Source organism: Carcharhinus amblyrhynchos, chromosome 5, assembly GCF_965287045.1.
Source record: "Carcharhinus amblyrhynchos chromosome 5, sCarAmb.v2.hapA, whole genome shotgun sequence".
NCBI lineage: Eukaryota > Metazoa > Chordata > Chondrichthyes > Carcharhiniformes > Carcharhinidae > Carcharhinus > Carcharhinus amblyrhynchos.
The window spans coordinates 71,821,631-71,840,717 of record NC_137328.1 but is presented as its reverse complement, the minus strand read 5'-3'; the positions used below and the strand labels follow the sequence as shown (position 1 = coordinate 71,840,717).

The following is a 19,087-nucleotide window of genomic DNA, read 5'->3' as shown; positions in this document are numbered from 1 at the left end:
TTCAGCGGTCAGCGGCATTCAGCCTCTGATCTTTGGGTAAACGTTTTCCAAGGCGGCCTTCATGACACACAACAGCGCACAGTCGCTGAGCAGAGACTGGTAGCCAAGTTCTGCACACATGAGGACGGCCTCAACCGGGATCTTGGGTTCATGTCACACTATCTGTAACCCCCATAACTTGCCTGGGTTTGCAAAATCTCACCAACTGTCCTGTCTGGAGACAATACACATCTCTTTAACCTGAGCTTAACGCACTCTCCACTCATATTGTCTGTACCTCTAAGACTTGATTAGCTGTAAAGAGTCGCATTCCAATCATTATTCTGTAAATTGAGTTTGTGTCTTTATATGCCCTGTTTGTGAACTGAAATCCCACTCACCTGACAAAGGGGCAGCCAGCGCTCTGAAAGCTGGTGGCTTTTGCTACCAAATAAACCTGTTGGACTTTAACTGGTGTTATGAGACTCCTTACTGTGCTTCTGAAAGACCATACCTCATCACCACTTTTTGTTTCTGTCCAAAGCTAATTTTATATTCACATGGCCATTGTTGGTTTTATTCCATAGTATTAACTTTGCCAGTAAGTCTATCATGTTTGCTGAACTTTTTGAAAGCCTGCATTTACAAAATCAATCACAAAGCCTTCGCAAATCCCCTTTATTATTTGTTATTCTGAAGTACAATTTTTAATAACAGATTGTTAACTATTAGACGGGATCTTGTGGAGGGCTGTTCGGAGGGCTGGAAGGAGGGCCTCATTGCCTCCTTTAGGGAAGGTCTGTCTATCCATGAGTTGATCAGGCAGCCAGGAGGCCAAAACTGGGCCTTTTTCCGGGATCAGGACCTCAGGGGCAGAATTCCTGCCTGTGGAGACCTGCCAGCCAAGTAGAGACTGGCAGTGTTTTTGCTCTGCAGCACCACTAGGGAAGTGATAGCTGCTCCTGGAATGACAGCCATTGGCGACAACAAGCAACTTGTACTTCTCGCATTTGATATATAACAACAGACCCTCCTGCAGCTAGATAAGTATCAGTGGTGGTGGAACAAGGTCCTTAAGATGTCACTAATTGTCTATTTTAAGGACCTCAACTGGTGGTGGAACAGAAAGGTCGACCACTGGCCTTCCCACCTTGGACTTAATTAGGGTGGAATTGGGAAGATGGCTCGGTTCTCAACTGTCACCCTTCATCCTGATTAAACCTTTCCCCCATTCCCAAACATGCCACTAAAGAGGGGAGAAGATTCTTCCCACTGAAGGAAATTTTACAGTTAAGCAATGTGGAAAAAAAAATTTACATAACAGAAGGGGTACACCTCTGTAATTTTGACACATGATTTACCTGTCCATTTTATTGATTTACCGATCCATTTTCTAACTTTGGTATGCGGTTACCAATATATTCCTTTCTTTATGTATCTGAAACATGAGAGCAACAAACTATTGGCAAACTATATGCATTCATTTTAACTGAGAGCAACATCGCAGGTGATTCATTTGCTTACATGAATAGCTATCTGTATTTCCATTAACAACTTTGATAACATGAGTAACATTTACCATTTACATTAACAATGTTTTATAATTTCTATTTGTCACCGCCATTTACGTGAATAAGTTTCGTATTTTTTGACCGTCGATTCTGCTGTCAATGAGCAGGAAACTTGTGTCAGATACAAATCAGCAGATACAAATCAGCTGAGGTGAAAATGGGGCTTCGTCTGCAGTGATTCGGAGGTTGGCCCTTTAGAAATCTAAGATTGAAGAGATTTTAACAGCAAGCCTTCTAATGGAAGTCTCTTTACTTTCAACACACCACCATCTGTGTTTGTTTTGTCTGACGTTACACTGACAATATTTTGAGCCACTTCAGAGACTGGGATTCAAAGCTGATTTTTTCATTCTTTTGAAGATGGCAGGCTGGCCTTGAATGACATGTAATATGTCACTGTTCTAGAGTATATGCTGTGCATCTGAAGAGAAATGGTACTATAGCCCTCAAAGGAAATGAAAAAGGTAACCTTTAAAATATAAATGTTCAGAGCAAGAATTTGAAATCCAATGAATAAATAAGAATATTATTTCCTTATTTTTACAACTCCTGATGTAGCGATTGTTGCTGTGATACAGTTCCATTAACTCACCGGTTTTAGTGACCCTGTTGTTACACTGGCTGAGATTAAAATATAATTTGCAGGTCATTTTATGTAGAGGGGATTGAATAACACTCTTACAGGGTTGATGGAATTGCCAAATTACTAATGCCACCTTTATATTACAGGATTGTCTCCTGAGGCAACAGCACAATTGATGGCTACCCTGCAATGTTAAGTGGTTTGATGCCCCATGTTGGAGGCAGCAGAATTATTCTGTAACTTGGGGTTGAATGTTATGGTGGGGGATGGTTGGAGGTATTGTTTGCCCACCCCAGAAAAAACACTGGACGTCAGTGGATCCATGTTAAATGAGGTTGTCCTGCAGTAGTAGCTCCGTGTGGGCAGTGTGAACTAGGCGTGAGTGGGATCCCAACCCTCAGTAAGAGCAAGTTTAATCCTCAAGCACCCTTAGCCAATCTGATAGGTTGGCAGCTGTTATAGCGGTTCTAGAACACAAGAAGAGGACATGTCACTGAAGGGAATTAAGTCTGGCATTTTGGACAGGGAATAATCAGGGACCCCAGCAATGGGAGCGAGGGGTTGTGGGTCAGTTTGCACCTTAGGCAGGGAGGAACGAAGGTTTGCGGTTTTTCGCTATGGCATGATGGAACTGTCTATGGGTTGAGCACAATATCCTGTTCTTACGAGGGTGTCTTTAGTGTCCGTAGGTGTCTCTTGTGTTCTTCCTCATCTAAGCAGATCCTGTGCATACGGAGTGTTTGTCCATAGGGGATGGCTTCTTTAGCACGTTTAGGGTGGAAGCTGGAGAAGCAGGGCATTGTGAGGTTATCTGTGGATTTATGGTATTGTGAAGTGCTGAGGTGACCATCCTTGATGGAGATGCATGTGTCCAAAACTAAAACCAACTCTGGAGAATAGTCTATGATGAGCCTGATGTTGGGATGGAACTTGTTGATGTCATCATGTAGTTGTTTCAGTGATGCTTCAAAGAAAGATAATGTCATCGATGTATCTAGTGTATAGCGTCGGGTGAAGGTCCTGTGCAATGAAGATGTCCTGTGCAATGAAGGTCTTGTTCGAACCTGTGCATGAAGATGTTGGCATATTGAGATGCGAATTTGGTCGCCATTGCTGTTCCATGTGTCTGGATGAAGAACTGGTTGTTGAAGGTGAAGATGTTGTGGTCCAGGATGAAGCGGATGAGTCGTAGAATTGTGCCTGGACATTGGCATTTGTCGGTGTAAACAGTTGTAAACAGTGTCAATGGGTGGGAAGTTGGTTTGAGTGATGGACTGGGCTTCGTTCATGATCCTTTTGTAGTTTCTCACAGTCTTGGATAGAGTAGAAGTTATACCAAGCTGTGATTCAACCAAAAATAATGCTTTCTATTGTGCATCTGTAAAAGTTGGTATGAGTCGTAGTGACGTACCAAATTTCCTTAGTCTTCTGAGGAAGTAGGGGTGTTGGTGGGCTTTCGTATCTATAACGTCGGCTTGGAGGGACCAAGACAGGTTGCTAGTGATCTGGACACCTAAAAACTTGCAACTTCGTCCCCAGTGATTGTGTGGCCAGAATGAGGAAGGCAGAAGTACTGCTGGGGTAGCCTTTAAAAATGGTGCCCCAATCTCCAAGGGACTAAGTTGTTGGTGGGGTGGGAAAATCAGTGCTGCCCCCACCAGTGTTATGATGTGAGACCCATGCTGTGAGGTTTGTTCGATGTCCAGCATCAAATGGATAAAAACTTATTGCTGCTTTTGCCAAATTCAGGGAAAATTCTGCCTTATATTTCTTTATGTTTGCATATCTTGTTGCTTACCTTTCTTGTTCCATTAAAAGCATTTTGGGCTGTCTCCAGAAGGAGACAGGTGTATCTTTTTCTATGCTATTTTCTCCGCTAGCGCATCTGCTGGAGACATTGCCACCTTCCATAGTGATGCTCCATTATCATGGCCAAGTACTTAGTTGTGGACTTTGTGTGTATATGAGCAAGGAAGCTTTACAACTTATTCCAGTCCTGTACTCACCTGACAATTCGATACACTTCCAGCAGAAATCACTGAATAATTGGCCAAATTTATTCTTCCTGACCTATGACATAGAATTTCATCCTCAATAGGTAAGATTTCACAGCTTTTACAAGGTTTTTCTGATTTTCACTCCATTGATCATTGTGAAGAGAATGTAGTTTGCACCATTAGATTACTACCCAGGTAGTAGTGACAAAAATCTACTTCGATGAGCGTTAAGGTCAATTGTAGTACTGCTTCCAATTCCGTAGCTGGAGATTGCAAGGTTTAAGTCGAGAACCTATTCAGTCTGCAAGGTCTCACAAGTCACTGAATAAACTCCAAGGGGAGCAGAGACAGACATTCTTCAATTAAACAGTGAAGGCGGGTGTAAGACTTACGTGTAACACCTGGTTTGCTGAGGGATCCTCAGAGTATGATGTGTTTGAGGATTTGCAAACACATTTTTTTCAGCTTTTAGGTACATAAAGCACAGAGCAGTTGCAAGTGTGCATAATCAGGGCAGGAAAACAAAATCTTATAAAAAATTCCTGCACAATACATCTAATAAGCCCAATTTGCTACATTGTTAAAACTGGCAGCTTTTCTAAGCTCCTCTCTTTTCACTGGCAATTAGTTCACATTTATTTTAATGTTTGTGCTGATCATGCAAGTACCTATGTTACAATGTGATATTCCCTCGGTACACCAGCGGTTCAGTACGAAGTGTCACAGAACCCATCACATTGGCTGGGTCATACAATGGTCTTTTAACCTTTCCATCAGCACTTCCTGAAAATGATTGCACTTTTCCTTCCTGCAAAGTGGAACTTTCTGTTTTAGTTGGACAAAGTATGAAATATAGCCTGGAGATATGCTTGGTTCTGGCACATTATGTGTATAGTATTGGAAACGTCAGCATCAGTGACTCTATATTGCACCACAAAGTATTGTGGTTCTCAATACCCTGTTGTAAAAATGAGGATTTCTCTTGATGCTCTCTCCTCATAACTGGAATATGTCTGTGACGACTAACTAAATAATTTTTAAAAGTCACTTTGCTCCCTGTGGCACTTACCAATCCCCTGTAGGTGCTCCGCCTTGCTATTCTGTTCTGTCTTCCTAAGGTGCTTCTAGCTGTTACTATGTTCCCATTGGTACTATCAATTATCCTCGGGTGTTCATCCATACGCTTTGTTCCCTTGAGCATGTTCCTTTTTTTCCATAATGCTTCTTCCTGCCACTTGACTGGTTTTCCTAGATCTCGGATCATTCCGTGCTTCAGCTCCTGCTTCCCTAATGAATCCTCTTTGACATTCTTATATCTCCCCAATCTGAATCTGGCGTTCTACTCTAAAAGCAGGCCTCTTTCTAATGAATTGCAAGACAAGCTTCTGAATCTGGCAAAAATTAGAGTGTGTTACAAATCCTCACTGGTCAGGCATAGGAGTATCGTGTGAGGTAGAATTTAGGTTCAGTAAAGACTTGGGCCTTGAAACTTTTAAATCAAATTCCAAGCTCTGTCTAGATGTTTATTGAGCTACATAGAATTTTGATAGACAACCACACCACTAAAATACATTCATGTTAGAGACCAGTTCTAAAAAGGTCATGTCCAATATTTTATAACGTCAATATATGACTGACCTAAACTATTCATTGTAAAAGAAGTAGAGTCAAATTAATCAAATTACCCCGTGCGAGCTGAACCTAAACCTGAATTTTTTGTTAACTTGAATAATTCAAGCTTACTTCCCCAATTGTCTGGAGGGTAACAACACATGCTCATTGTGATTTAAAGTGCACAGGCCTGGAGAGGCCATCTTTGACCATGGAACCACCTTTGATCACTGAGCTGATCTCACGTGTGGGGGTAACAGTGCATCGCCACTGATCTCAATGCCAATAGATTAGGAAAAGAAAAAATCAGCGTTATGCTTTGGAAAAAATGTTCAAATATCTGATGTTGACTAGCCTCTGCAGATATAAATGCACAGAGCTGTGAACTTTCAACTTCATTTAACTGATTCAAGTTGGAAGGTGAACAGACTTATTTTGCAGAACAATTAAGATTGGATGTGGCAGGATTGTGGAGCTGAGACCTGATCCATTGGTTGTGATATTGCTTAGTTTTTTGGTGTGCAAGTAGTCCCATGTTGTATCTTCACTAGGTATTTTTAGGTATATCTGGTGGTCCTCCTGGCCTGCCCTACTGCACACTACATTGAACCAGTGTTGATCCCTCTACTTGATGTTATAGTGGAGGATATGCCAAGCCAGAAGGTTATGGATCATCTTTGAGTACAATTCTGTTGCTGTTGATGGTACAGAGCCCTTCATGGATACTCAGAGTTGAATTGCTGGACTTGTTCAAAATCTTTCCTATTTACATGGTGGTAGTGTCACATTGCACGATGGAGAGTACTTTCAATATGAAGATCACACTTGGTTTCCACCAGGACTGTATGATGATCATTCCTACTAATACTGTTAGGGACATTACATCTGCGATAGGTAGATTGGTAAGGGTAAGGTCAAGTAGGTTTTTCTCTCTTGTTGGTACCTTCATCACCTGCTCCAGACCCAATCCAGCATCTATGCCCTTTAAGACTCAGCCAGTTTTGTTACTACCAAGCCAGTCTTGGTGAATGACATGGCTGGCCCCCATCCAAAGTCTCAAAATAAACCCTAAGCTCTTGTCACCTTCAGTCCTTCCTTCAAGTGGTGTTCAACATGGAGGAGTTCTGATTCATTGTCTGAGGGCGGGGGGATTAGTAGGTGGCAAGCTTTCATGAGACTTCATGATGGCCCAGAGTGGATGTTCAGGACTCCTAGTGAAACTCCCTCTGACTGCTACTGTGTCACCCTCTCTGGTGAACCTGTCCTATTGATGGGGCAGGACATACCCAGGGATGGTGCTGATAGTGTCTAGGATATTGTCTGCAAGGTATGATTCCTGGAGTATGACAATGTTTGGCTGTTGCTTGACTAATCTGTGAGATAGCTTAATTTTGGTACAAACCACAGATGTTAGTAAGCTTTGCAGGGTTTATAGGGAAGGTTTTGCTGTTTTTCGATGCCTAGGAATTTTCTGACCCTACCCACTGGCAGGATCTCCCGGTCCATGGACTGGAAGACAATGGACTTTTGGCTAGTCCATCACATCCTGGCCTAGGTCAATGCCAGTTGGTGTGTTCAGTTTCATTCCTTTTAGGATTCAGAGCAATTTGAATCCCATCACCTGTTTTTCACCAATAATGGGTGTTAGGTAATCTACACACCACATAAGTGCCAGGCAATGAACAAGAGAGAATCTAACCATTGTCCCTTGACATTCAATAGTACTATATCATTGCTTAGCCCCCACAATTAACATCCTGAGGAGTTACCATTGACTGGACCAGCCATGTAAATACTGTCACTATAAGAGCAGGTCAGAGGTTGGGAATTTTGTTGTGAGTAACTCTCCTCCTGGCCCCCTCAAAATTGTCCACCACCTATAAGGCACAAGGAGGAGGGCACTGGAATACTTGCCTGAGTGAGTGCAGCTTCAGCCTTGACTCTTCCAAGACAAAACAGCTCACTTGCTTGGCACCCTATCTACTCCCTCTACCATTAATGCACAGTGCGTATTATCTAGGACATGCACTACAGGAACTAACCAAGGCTCCTTAGACAGCACCTTCTAAACCCATGACTACTACTATTCAGAAGGACAAGCACACTATACACTTGGGAATACTGACACCTGGAAGTTCTCCTCCAAGCCACTTGCCATGCTGACTTGGAAATTTATCGCTGCTCCTTCACGATCGCTCAGTCAAAATCTTGGAAAATCCTCTCTAACCGCATGGTGGATGCACCTGCACATGTGGATTAAGTGTTTCAAGAGGCAACTCACCAGCACCTTCTCAAGGGCAATTAAGAATGGGCAATAATCATAGAATCATAGAAACCCTACAGTGCAGAAAGGCCATTCGGCTCACTGAGTCTGCACCAACCACAGTCCTACCCAGGCCCTACCCCCACATCCCCACACATTCACCCACCATTCCCTCCAAACCTCGCATCTGAGGACACTAAGGGCAATGTTAACATGGCCAATCAACCTAACGCGCACATCTTTGGACTGTGGGAGGAAACCGGAGCACCTGGAGGAAACCCACGCAGACGCAAGGAGAATGTGCAAACTCTACACATACATTGAGCCCAGGTCCCTGGAGCTGTGAAGAAACAGTGCTAACCACTGTACTACCGTGCCACCCCCAGTGTTGGCATAGTAAATGATGTCCATATCTGGTGAGCCAATAAAAAAAATTCTGAGTATTTGCTGTTCAACGGCCTCATCAGGGAACAAATGGTGGGCACTGCCAGGGCTTCATCTGAAAGATGAAGGTGCATTGATAGCTGTGCACCCACATACCCTGGTATATGGGATTTGGGGTTGTTGGAGTTAGTCTGGCCGGTACTAGTGAGCTGTTGGGGTTTGCTGAGAGTAGGTGATGCTGTTACAACAAAGGCAGCCATTGCTACCAAGTATCTTACTGTGAGCTATGGATTGTTCAAGAAGGAGAACCCCCAGACCTTGTAAGACCTTCTGCGATATTGCCAGGGCTTGCTTCACAGTCTCTCACCACACGACAACAGTCCCTCCCAACCATGGTAAAATACCCATGGAGCTGGGAAGTGGTCATTTGCTAGCTATCTATGTGGCTCAGCTGGGCCCCCGAAGGACAACCAATCAGCCTTCTTTCTTGTTGTTAGGCATCAAGTGTCTCCCCAACAGTAGGACTAGGGGGCACAGCCTCAAGATAAAGGGGGGGCGGTTTAGAACGGAGTTGAGGAGGAACTTCTTCACTCAAAGAGTGGTGAATCTCTGGAATTCTCTGCCCGTTGAAGTGGTGGAGGCTGCCTCGCTAAATATTTTTAAGACGCGGGTTGATGGGTTTTTGATAAGAGAGGGGATTAAGGGTTATGGGGAGAGGGCGGGAAAGTGGAACTGAGCCACGACAGATCAGCCATGATCTTATTGAATGGCGGGGCAGGCTTGAAGGGCTAGATGGCCTACTCCTGCTCCTATTTCTTATGTTCTTATGTTCTAACACCTTCCTGTGCCATTTACCCAGCCTTCCCATCCCCAGTCCATTGCCAGTAGGTCCAGATTAATGATTATCAGGAAAGAGTGAAAATAAAATGTACTATTAACTTGAGTTTGCTCCTTTAAGAGTTAAAGTATTATCTCACAGTTTATCGGATGGCCTAAACCTTCTCTCCCACATTATCTCCCAGATACCTTCACTGAGATTTGTTGAGTCTTTCCTCTCCTCCCCTTCCTGCTACCCCCACTCACATTTTCCATGAACATTGCATGTCACCAAGCCAAGCCCCCTTCATGTCAAGACAATAGTGGACAGGACTGCCACATGTCCGGAACTTGTCCATTCCATTGTCCATCAGGTTGCATTCAGTATTTTTTACTAAAGACTGTGGGTGATGTACTTGTTTGTCTCTGTCCAGCTGAGAGAAACAGTAGAGGAATAGAAAAAAAAGTCCCTGTAGTCAATCCCATTATAATGGTCAGAAAAACCACATCTGTTGCATTGTTACTGTACATTACTCTTAGTTTAAAGGTATTGTTAACCTTTTCTTTTGGTTATTGGTTTCATTCAGAAATATGCCAAATTCATCAATGACTAAACCCAAGTCTTTGGTAGAACAAAACTGACTGAATTCCTAATTAAACCAACTGGCTGGTGGCTTTAATTATTTCTGATTTTGAAGTAATTGTTAAAAGAATTAAAAGCTTTGAATGCTTTATTCTTTAATCAGAAGCATCTGTCACAATTGACCACAAAAGTGTTAAATGTACTATGTAGCTCTGCTTTAGAAAAGTTTGTTTGCACAATTTCATGAAGGAATTGTTTAAAGTGTGGAATTAATTTTCTTTCTGCTGTGAACTTTGTTCCCTCTTTCAGCATTGAGAAGATGCTTATCTTTTACTGGAATATGGTTTCATAAGCTTCAGATAATCCTCGAGTATTTCATCTTACTACCCACTGCTCATGTGAGCTTTAGCTATCAGTCTTGGCAGGTTACTTAAACCAGAAGTGGAAGAGGCATAATAAGTAAACGTTTTCCATGTTCACCCATATGCACACTCCCATACTTCTGGGTGGGGTCTGTTCCTTATCCATTGATCCCTGCAGGAAAGTTTCAGAATAAATATTCAGCAGGAGGGGAAAGGTTTGGAACAGATGCTTGTTTTACAACCCACGTTATTTTGTCCCCTGATAAAGTTAGTTTTTCAACCATGACGAATACATCCCAAAGACATTGTATAATGCCCAGTGACGCACATTGCTTTCCCTTGCAGAATAATGTAATGCATTAGTGAAGACAGCAACAGCTAACTGGGAGGGGTGGCGGGGGGCAGGCATATCCTTATCACAATGGAAGAGAAAATTTTTGCCATTATTGGAGTGAGAATGTCAGGGACTGAAAGAATTGAAGGTGGTATGTTTCTATCTAATCCTCCTTTTCACAATCCTTTCATCCCACAATCTCTTCTGAATCCCACTGCAGATGGTGGAAGCATGTGCATCTTGCTTTCTCCTCTTCCTTTACTGTGTCCAATTCATGTGCCTTTATTCTTTCAGATACCCAAGAGAACTGGCATCTGGCCAGGCAGATGTGCAGCAGCATGAACTGTGAGAGACAGAAGAGGCTGATGATGATGAAACGCTGTACTCAATCTCATGCTCTCAGTCATCAGCTCAGATGCTCGTGCTGTGCTTACTGTAAAAGATAATATAAAATTTGAACCTGTCAAATCACCGGGCACAAGCGGCATTTGGGGAAATGCACATACATGACACTACTTCCTTGCCGTCTTCTCTCAAAGTTAACCAGGACTGTTGCTGTCCATGCTGAGGTATAAAATGAACTGTTTTAGATTAAGCTGCAAAGTAGTATGCAGTCCCCTCCGCTGAAAATGAGGAGCCTTCCAAAAGCTATGCTGCAGCCTCTGAAATAGCACTCTAGGAACATAAAAACAAGCTAAAGCACTTGGAAGATAAGCACTAAGATTACACAAGACTGATTAATTGACTTTTTAATGGAATGTTAGATAGTCTGCTCAGTAAAGTTCCTTCAAAATAGTTGTTCTGTTGTGGCTTTGATTTGAGTTTTATGGCTAAGAGATTGTTTTGAAGAGCAGTAACAGAAGGAAGGTGGTGCTGGGCACTTGTTCAATTGAGAATTGGATTATGGTCTGGCATAACCCTCACAACTTGCCTGGATTTGCAAAATCTCACTAACTTTCCTGTCTGGAAACAATACACATCTTTTTAACCTGTGCTTAATGCTCTCTCCACTCACATTGTCTGTGACTTGATAAGATGTAAAGACTCACATTCCAATCATTATTCATATAAATTGAGTTTGTGCCTTTATGTGCTCTGTTTGTGATCAGAACTCCCACCCACCTGATGAAGGAGTGGTCAGTTCCGAAAGCTAGTGGCGTTTGCTACAAATAAACCTGTTGGACTTTAGCCTGGTGTTCTGAGACTTCTTACTGTATTCAATGACAGTACCATTGCTGTTGCTCCATTATCAACATCCTGTGGTTATCATTGACCAGAAAGTGAACTGGACTAGCCATATGAAAATGTGACTCCAGGAACAAGGTACGAAGTCTGACAACACCAGGTTTAAGTCCAACAGGTTTATTTGATAGTAAACTCACAAGCTTTCGAGGTTAAACTCTTCGTCAGGTGACATTTCACCTCAAAAGCTTGTGAGTTTACAAACGAATAAACCTGTTGGACTTAAACCTGGTGTTGTCAGACTTCATACTGTGTTTACCCCAGTCCAACGCCAGCATCTCCACATCACTCCAAGAACAAACCAGAGGCTGGGAGTTCTGTAGTGAGTAATCCACCTCCACACTTACCAAAGCCTGTCCACCATCTACAATGCTCAAATCAGGAATTGATTAGAATACTGTCTACTTAACTGGTTGAGCGCAGCTCCAACAACACAAACAAATTTGTACCATTCAGGACAAAGCAACCCATTTGACAAGCACCGCATCCAGCTTTGACATTCATTCCCTACATCACTGTTACACAGTATATCATCCACAAGATGCACTGCAGCAACTCACCAAAGCTTCTTTAATAGAACCTTCCAAAAGTTTGACTTTTCCACCTAGAAGGATAAGGGCAGTAGATGCAGGGGAACACCACCATTTGCAAGTTCCCCTTCTTGACTTGTGTCATGATGAAAGGATACTGTGCATCTTGCTTTCTCCTCTTCTTTCACTGTGTCCAATTCATGCACCTTTATTCTTTTAGATATCCAGTGACAGTCACCCACAACTTCACCAACTAACTAACATATTGGAATGTTTAAAAAAGACCTGTTTCTTTTAATAAATGAAAGTAAAGACACTGATCAAAAATAGCTGCCATGAGTCATCTGATGGTCTATACTATAATGTTTAGTACATCTCTGAAAAGTCTATATAAATTGCATTGCTGACTGAATAGATGAAATTTCATATCTGGTAGGGTGTCAAGATCCACTTCAAACCGAAACACTCTTAAAGTAAGACTTGAAAAATGCAAAATGCTGGACTTTGATCAGATACTTGTCAGATATCCCCCTGAGGAGGATGAAATAATCTCACCTCCTGTTGATTTATATCTTCAAATGTATTGAAGGTTTCGGAGAGGCAAGGACCTACAACAATGGATTTAACTCCCTTCAATAAAGGGAGAGGGATTAAAACATATTCTGCCAACCAAAAGATAAAGAGCAAGCGGGTGGAAAAATAACATAATCATCTGAAAAGGCTGCTGAAAGGAAGCAGGAAGACCACTCTCTGTCTCTATCTCCCTGGAAGCTAGAAGGTGTCTTCAACAAAGGGCTCACTGGAAAAAAGCCAACTCCAGGATTGTACAGGAACCCCGCTAAATTTAAATGGTTACAACATTCAATAATTTAAACCTCAAAGACAAGCACAGGACTCAATCATAAAACCTTGCATTTGGACTTTACTTTCCTATTTCTGAGATTTGTATGTATAATTGTAACTATTATTTTTCTAGGGTTTACTAACTAATAAACTTTGTGTGACTCAAGAAAACCAGTTTTGATCAGCTCCTTATTCACGAGGAATTGATTTGGATTGGAAAAGGTATTCATGGGGAAAGGAAATTTTTCAGATCTTCGTTGTGGCTAACCAAGGGGGCTGAAATGAATGGGAACCAACACACGTCTCCTCAACTGATCATAACACTAGGAAATATATCACTGTTCCTTCATTGTTGGTGGGTCAAAGTCCTGGAACTCCCTTCCTAATCGCACTTTGGGTGTGCTAACACCACATGGACTGTAGTGGTTCAAGAAATTGGCTCACCACTTCCTTCTAAAGGATAATTAGAGGTGGGCAAAAATACCGGCTTAGCCAGTGACTCCACATCCTATAAATGAATTAAAAAAGCCTGATGATAAGTATTGTATCCTTATGATGATGAGCTTATGTAAGATGCAGCCGACCATAATGCTTGGTGACACAAACTCTGCTGTCTGCTGCCAGGCTACTCAAGAGATACTCAATTCATGGAAGTGTTGTTTAAGCAACCTTATGGTTCTTTTGCTGAGATTTTGTATGACAGAGACTGTCATTTTATGTCTTCTGCCCACATGTGCATGAGTTGTGCTCTAGAGTCATGAGCCAAGTGGTCAGAGGATAGAATTTATCACCCGGTGGCCATCCTCTGAACTGATATGTGGGCTCTAATACTGGTGCAAATGAAAGGCGTTATGACTTCTGTCAGAATAACAGGGATTCATCTGCATGATATGTTGAACATAATCATATATTAATTGCACATTAAGAGTATAGAACCCTTTGTGGTTGTGTTACTGTTCAGTACATCTGGTACTGAAGCAGTCTTTGTCCATATGCAGCAAGACCTAGTCCATATTCAGAGTTGGGCTGATAAGTGGCAAGAAACGTTCATGCCACACAATTTGTGCCTGGTAATTATATTCTCCAACAAGAGAGATTCTAACCAACTCTCCTTGATATTCAATAGCATCACCATTGCTGAATCCCACAGCATCAACATCCTGGGGGTTATTAATAACCAGAAACTGAGCTGAACCAGCCACATAAATGCTGTGGCCACCAAAGCAGGTCAGACACAGGAGCACAGAATTGGGAAGATTTCTGACTCTGCAAACTCAACTCAAGAGAAAGTGCTCCGAGCAGTTGGGATTTTCATTCTGGGACATGGATACGTGCTAGAGTCAAGCCTTGGAACCAATTTGGAGGCAGTCACAGTGGTGCTGAGTAATGAGACAGGCTGGTTAAAAGGTACGGCTTGATGCTTTGAGAATTTTTTTCTGAGTTCTGTGGTTGAATATTAGGCCCTCCAATTCCCACTCCTCACAATCTCCCACCCCGGTGAGTTGTGCGCCGGTACTGAGGAAAGCGGTTGGCCTAAACATGTCACTGACCCTGGCCGCAGAGCCATTTTGCCATTTTGCTATTTCACAAGGGCATCCTGATCTTAGGGACACCCCCCTCTCCCCACTTCCCCCAGATGTCAGGATCCCCCTCATTGGTGGCATGCTTTCCACCCACTCTCCAACATGGGTCATTGGCATTGTAGAATTGGGGCCCTCCCGATGGTTCATCCTGCCTGACCCCTTCATGCTCCACCCCTGCACAATCTCCCTTGCTATCCTTTACTTTGGCTCCCCATTCATAGCCCCTTGTCATTTCTCCCCATCATAACTCCCCATCATAGCCCCCACTCAGACCCCACCACCTTGGTTTTTCCCTGGCACATGGCAGTGCGCAACCGGCATTGCCAAGGTATCAGGTGGGCATCGTTGGGGTGCTGGGCTGCCTAATAGGCACTACCAGTGTGCCCAATGGGCACTTCCTGGTGATGCCTCCAGCCAATCACAGGCTTCAATATCCTCCGAATGCCCTTGGTGTGGACATCATACCTGATCTTCGCTAACGGAGACCAGTACTAATTCCTGCTGTGCCCAAAGATCAAGAGATCCCAGAAACTGGGAGAATCTGGCATCGAAGGGGCTATTCATATTTAAATGCTAATCTGAATATGCTAATAAGCTTTGTGCCCTTTCTGGGCGCAATATAATTTGTGCCATTGGAAAGGGACCAGGGTGATTGCAAACTGGCATGAGGTTCAAAACTGATTTTTAACCTGCACACTATTTTTTGGGATTGGCATGATTTGCACCAGTTGTGATGAGGTCAGAGAATCACCCCCAATGTCTCTAACGATGGCCTTTCCTGCATTTGTCTCACATGTCCAGATGAATATGTTGGCTTGAAGGTAAAATGCTGTTGGCATCCAGCATTAATAATCAAAAAGGACTGTTACAGCAATCGAGCGGTGCTGTAAAAAAATAATCAAGTCTCTACTCCATGCCTTCTGTTTACAAACAATAGTTTCCCCAGTGAAACCACTCAGCAAAAAAAACCCACAAATATTATTCCCTTCACTGCAGAACTCCTGCTGTGGCAGACAACCAACAAATTCTTTGCTGCATAATCGTTAGACAAATGTTTGAACATATCCTAATAGATTTGTAAATGGTTTTTCAACGCACTATTTTTTTTCTTGGCTTAAGTCTTAATTTTGAAATGACAGAATTCATATTAAATTCAGTAGAGTAGTGACCTGAATAGTGTTAATTAATCAATTAAGTAATGTATTCAACATGTAAAACTAATTGTCCTGTTCTTGTTTCAAGGTACGACTCCACTTGCAGGAAATGCTGTGACACTAGTCGAAGTGCTAAATGTACTAAACACAACAGAATAATCAATGCTGGAAGATAGTTGAGGAATCAAATTCTGTGAGAAAAATTTAATCCACTATCCCAGCTCCCTGACCATCAAATATCCCTTAAATGACTTTATGGTTTCCTTCCATGATCCTGTCCAGCAGTTCTTCCTATGTGCTAATCACTTTAAGTCGATAAGTTTGCTGACATAAATCTTAAGTCTGCTTTTTTATCAGTTTGAGCCCTTGTTCCAGTATTACAATATGATACAAATTAAGTCGTCTGCATGTATCTTTTCTATATTATGAAATGTATTGTAGAGCTTTATAATCTCCTCAAGCCTGAAGAGTCGAAATTTCTCAAGTTCTTTCTTTAAAACTTCAAATATTCTACACTAACAGTCAATTTTCTAGCTCTTATATGTATTATGTTTCTCTTGCGTTTTGATGAATAAATGATTAACAATCAATTTCTTCTTCAGATATAGCCCTCTCAGCCTTTACTTGCTCCCATCAAATGACCTCATCATTGCTAGGTAATTATCAAAATAAAAACTACAAATCATTTAATGTATCAGCAGCCATTTTAATTATTTCAATACTTAATGCAGGGGCATACAGACATTTCCCTCTAATGGTTTTTCTTACTTGCCATTGTAGATTGTAAGCCAGTGATCCCATTTCGTTCTTCACGTGCATAATGCACTTATTCAGAATGACAAATCTGTACGACTCTTTGTAATGAGAGATCTCTGTAATGATAACTTCTGTACTGAAATGTATCTGTGCCTGCACCTGTTAGTCATGCACAGCAAGACTCCCCATCAGCCAAGCCTCAATTTCAGAATAGAAATTATCAGCCCACCAGGATATGGTAAATTAGAAAAATCTACTAGTGTTTGCACAGCAGATCCACCCTGCACATACTGTGGCTCCCTCAGATGATTAATGGCAGAACGCAGTGCTCAAATATCTGCAGAAACTGCAAGATAAACAAAGCTTTACCCACTTATTTCTAATATTCAATCAATAGATTGCCACCTGATATTAATGAAAATTGAGCTAAAGTCATTCGGTCAGCTCAGTTTTGCCACAGGGGAAGAAAGATGCAAAGTCTCTTGGCTTATTTACAGTTGATGCACCTCACATCACCTGGGATACTGGTGTGGGCTTTTTTACAACTACACCTTTAAAGAAAAACTTCCAGCTCTGACTCTGCTGCAGGTTCAAGTGGTAAATTGGAACTTGCATAAATAATCAACGTGTAAATCCTCAATTTGTAAATCCTTAAACCGGATATATTACAGGATGCAGCAGGCAGTTAATTTGATATCTCCTGGAGCAGATTTTTGGGCCAGAATTATGTCCAGTATAAACCCTGAGAATTTGCGTTTAACTCTGCTCGCCTGTCCCAGACCAAGTACATCCCTTTCTGAAACTGTACAAGTGTGCAACACAGGAAAGAGCTGCCCTTCCTATGTTTTCCTCTCCACCCTCCATCCTGACATTTTATTTTGAAGTCCAAAGCATTTTAAAACCAAACTGAACATAAAATCTGTTTATAACGTGAGGATTTTAGTAAAAAGCGGAATAAAAAGCATCAGGGCTGAATGGCCTACTCTTGTTTCTAGTTTCTATGAAATGAAAATGGACCAAAGTAGATGGAATGAGTTCTTTATAAAAAAATTGAAGTACTGTTGCTTACTTTATGATTGTATCATAACTTACGACACAATACTGTGTGCATGAATTTCCTCCTACAGTCCAAAAGACGTGTTGGTTAGATACATTGGCCATGATAATATCTCCCTCAGTGTACCCGAACAGGCATCAGAGTGTGTGGTGACTAGGGAATTTTCGCAGTAATTTCATTGCACTGTTAATGTAAACTTACCTGTGACGCTAATTTTTAAAAAAACTATTACTCTGCATGATTGACAATGGGTCATAGAATCATAAAATCTACAGTGCAGAGGGAGGCCATTTGGTTCATTGAGCCTGCATCAACAACAATCCCACCCAGGTCCCATCCCTATAACCCAATATTTACCCTCCTAATCCCCCTGACACCAAGGGGCAATTTATCATGGCCAGCCAACATAACCTGCACATCTTTGGACTGTGAGGATGCAGTGCCAACCAAAATAATTATCTGGTCCAAAATAATTATCTGGGACTTCTTTGAACAATCAGGTCATCCCATTGAAGATTCTAACAGTTCCTTTAGAATGTATAAAATATCCAATACTGCAACAAGCTGAACTTTAAAGGACACAACAAATATTGGGGCGGGAGGGGTTATAAAATCTAAATTCCATAACCACATGCTTTCTGTTAAAACCTAGCTTTACTTCCAATCCAAATGATTTGAAATCATGTATATCCTATTTTAAAATTCAGCTTCTTCCATAATAATCATTTCATAGATTGATCACACCCTTGCACACATCAGAACATCTCTGTGCTTCACCTTGTTTTGGAGCTTATTGGTATATACACATGTTTGATTTAAAAATAAGCATGACTTATTTCTGATAAATGGTTGCAGAAAAAATGACATACCTTTGGTTTTTTGTCCTAAAAGTCTTTTTGAGTTGAACCCAGCTCAACTGTGCAGAAGTCAACTATTCCCGATAGCGACCGCCTGACTTACTGATGATGGCTTGGTTGACCATGTGCTGGTACGTACAAAGGAAATACGCACAGGATGGGTGACATGGGGTGGGCCCTCAGCATGGCCAATGATTCCACAGGGTTTTACGCATATTCCGTGCATTTGGAAGGAAAAATTGGGGGCTATCAACTGAAATCAGCCATCCTGGGAAAGGAAGCATGGGATTGGCAGCAGGAAGGGATCTCCCATCCTGTGGAAGAATGATTAAGATCAGTTTTGCGTGTGACAGCTTCCCAAATTGGTCAAGAGTTCCCAATTTAGAAATGGTGAGAAGCAGTTACTAGTAAGCAGTGTGCTGTATGCCAAACCTATTAAGCAGCATTATTAATGAACGTACTCTTTGGAAAACAATGCTATATTGTGATTGAGGTCTGTGTTAATATCTTAGAAACACTTTCGTTTTAAGGATTTTGCTTTCCTGTACCTCATTGTTTGAATAGCTAAAAATAGGGTTTGAG

The 19,087-nt window shown here is 41.9% G+C and overlaps 1 protein-coding gene across 1 annotated transcript in view; it reads right to left on the bottom strand.

Moving 5' to 3' along the window:
* Positions 1-18,592, bottom strand: part of sema6a (sema domain, transmembrane domain (TM), and cytoplasmic domain, (semaphorin) 6A) — a 147,226-nt gene extending 128,634 nt beyond the window's left edge. The window contains exon 1 of the mRNA XM_080188973.1: positions 18,518-18,592. The gene's annotated coding sequence lies outside the window, so the exon portion shown is untranslated. The remainder of the gene's footprint in view (positions 1-18,517) is intronic.
* Between the last annotated feature and the right edge of the window lie 495 nt (positions 18,593-19,087).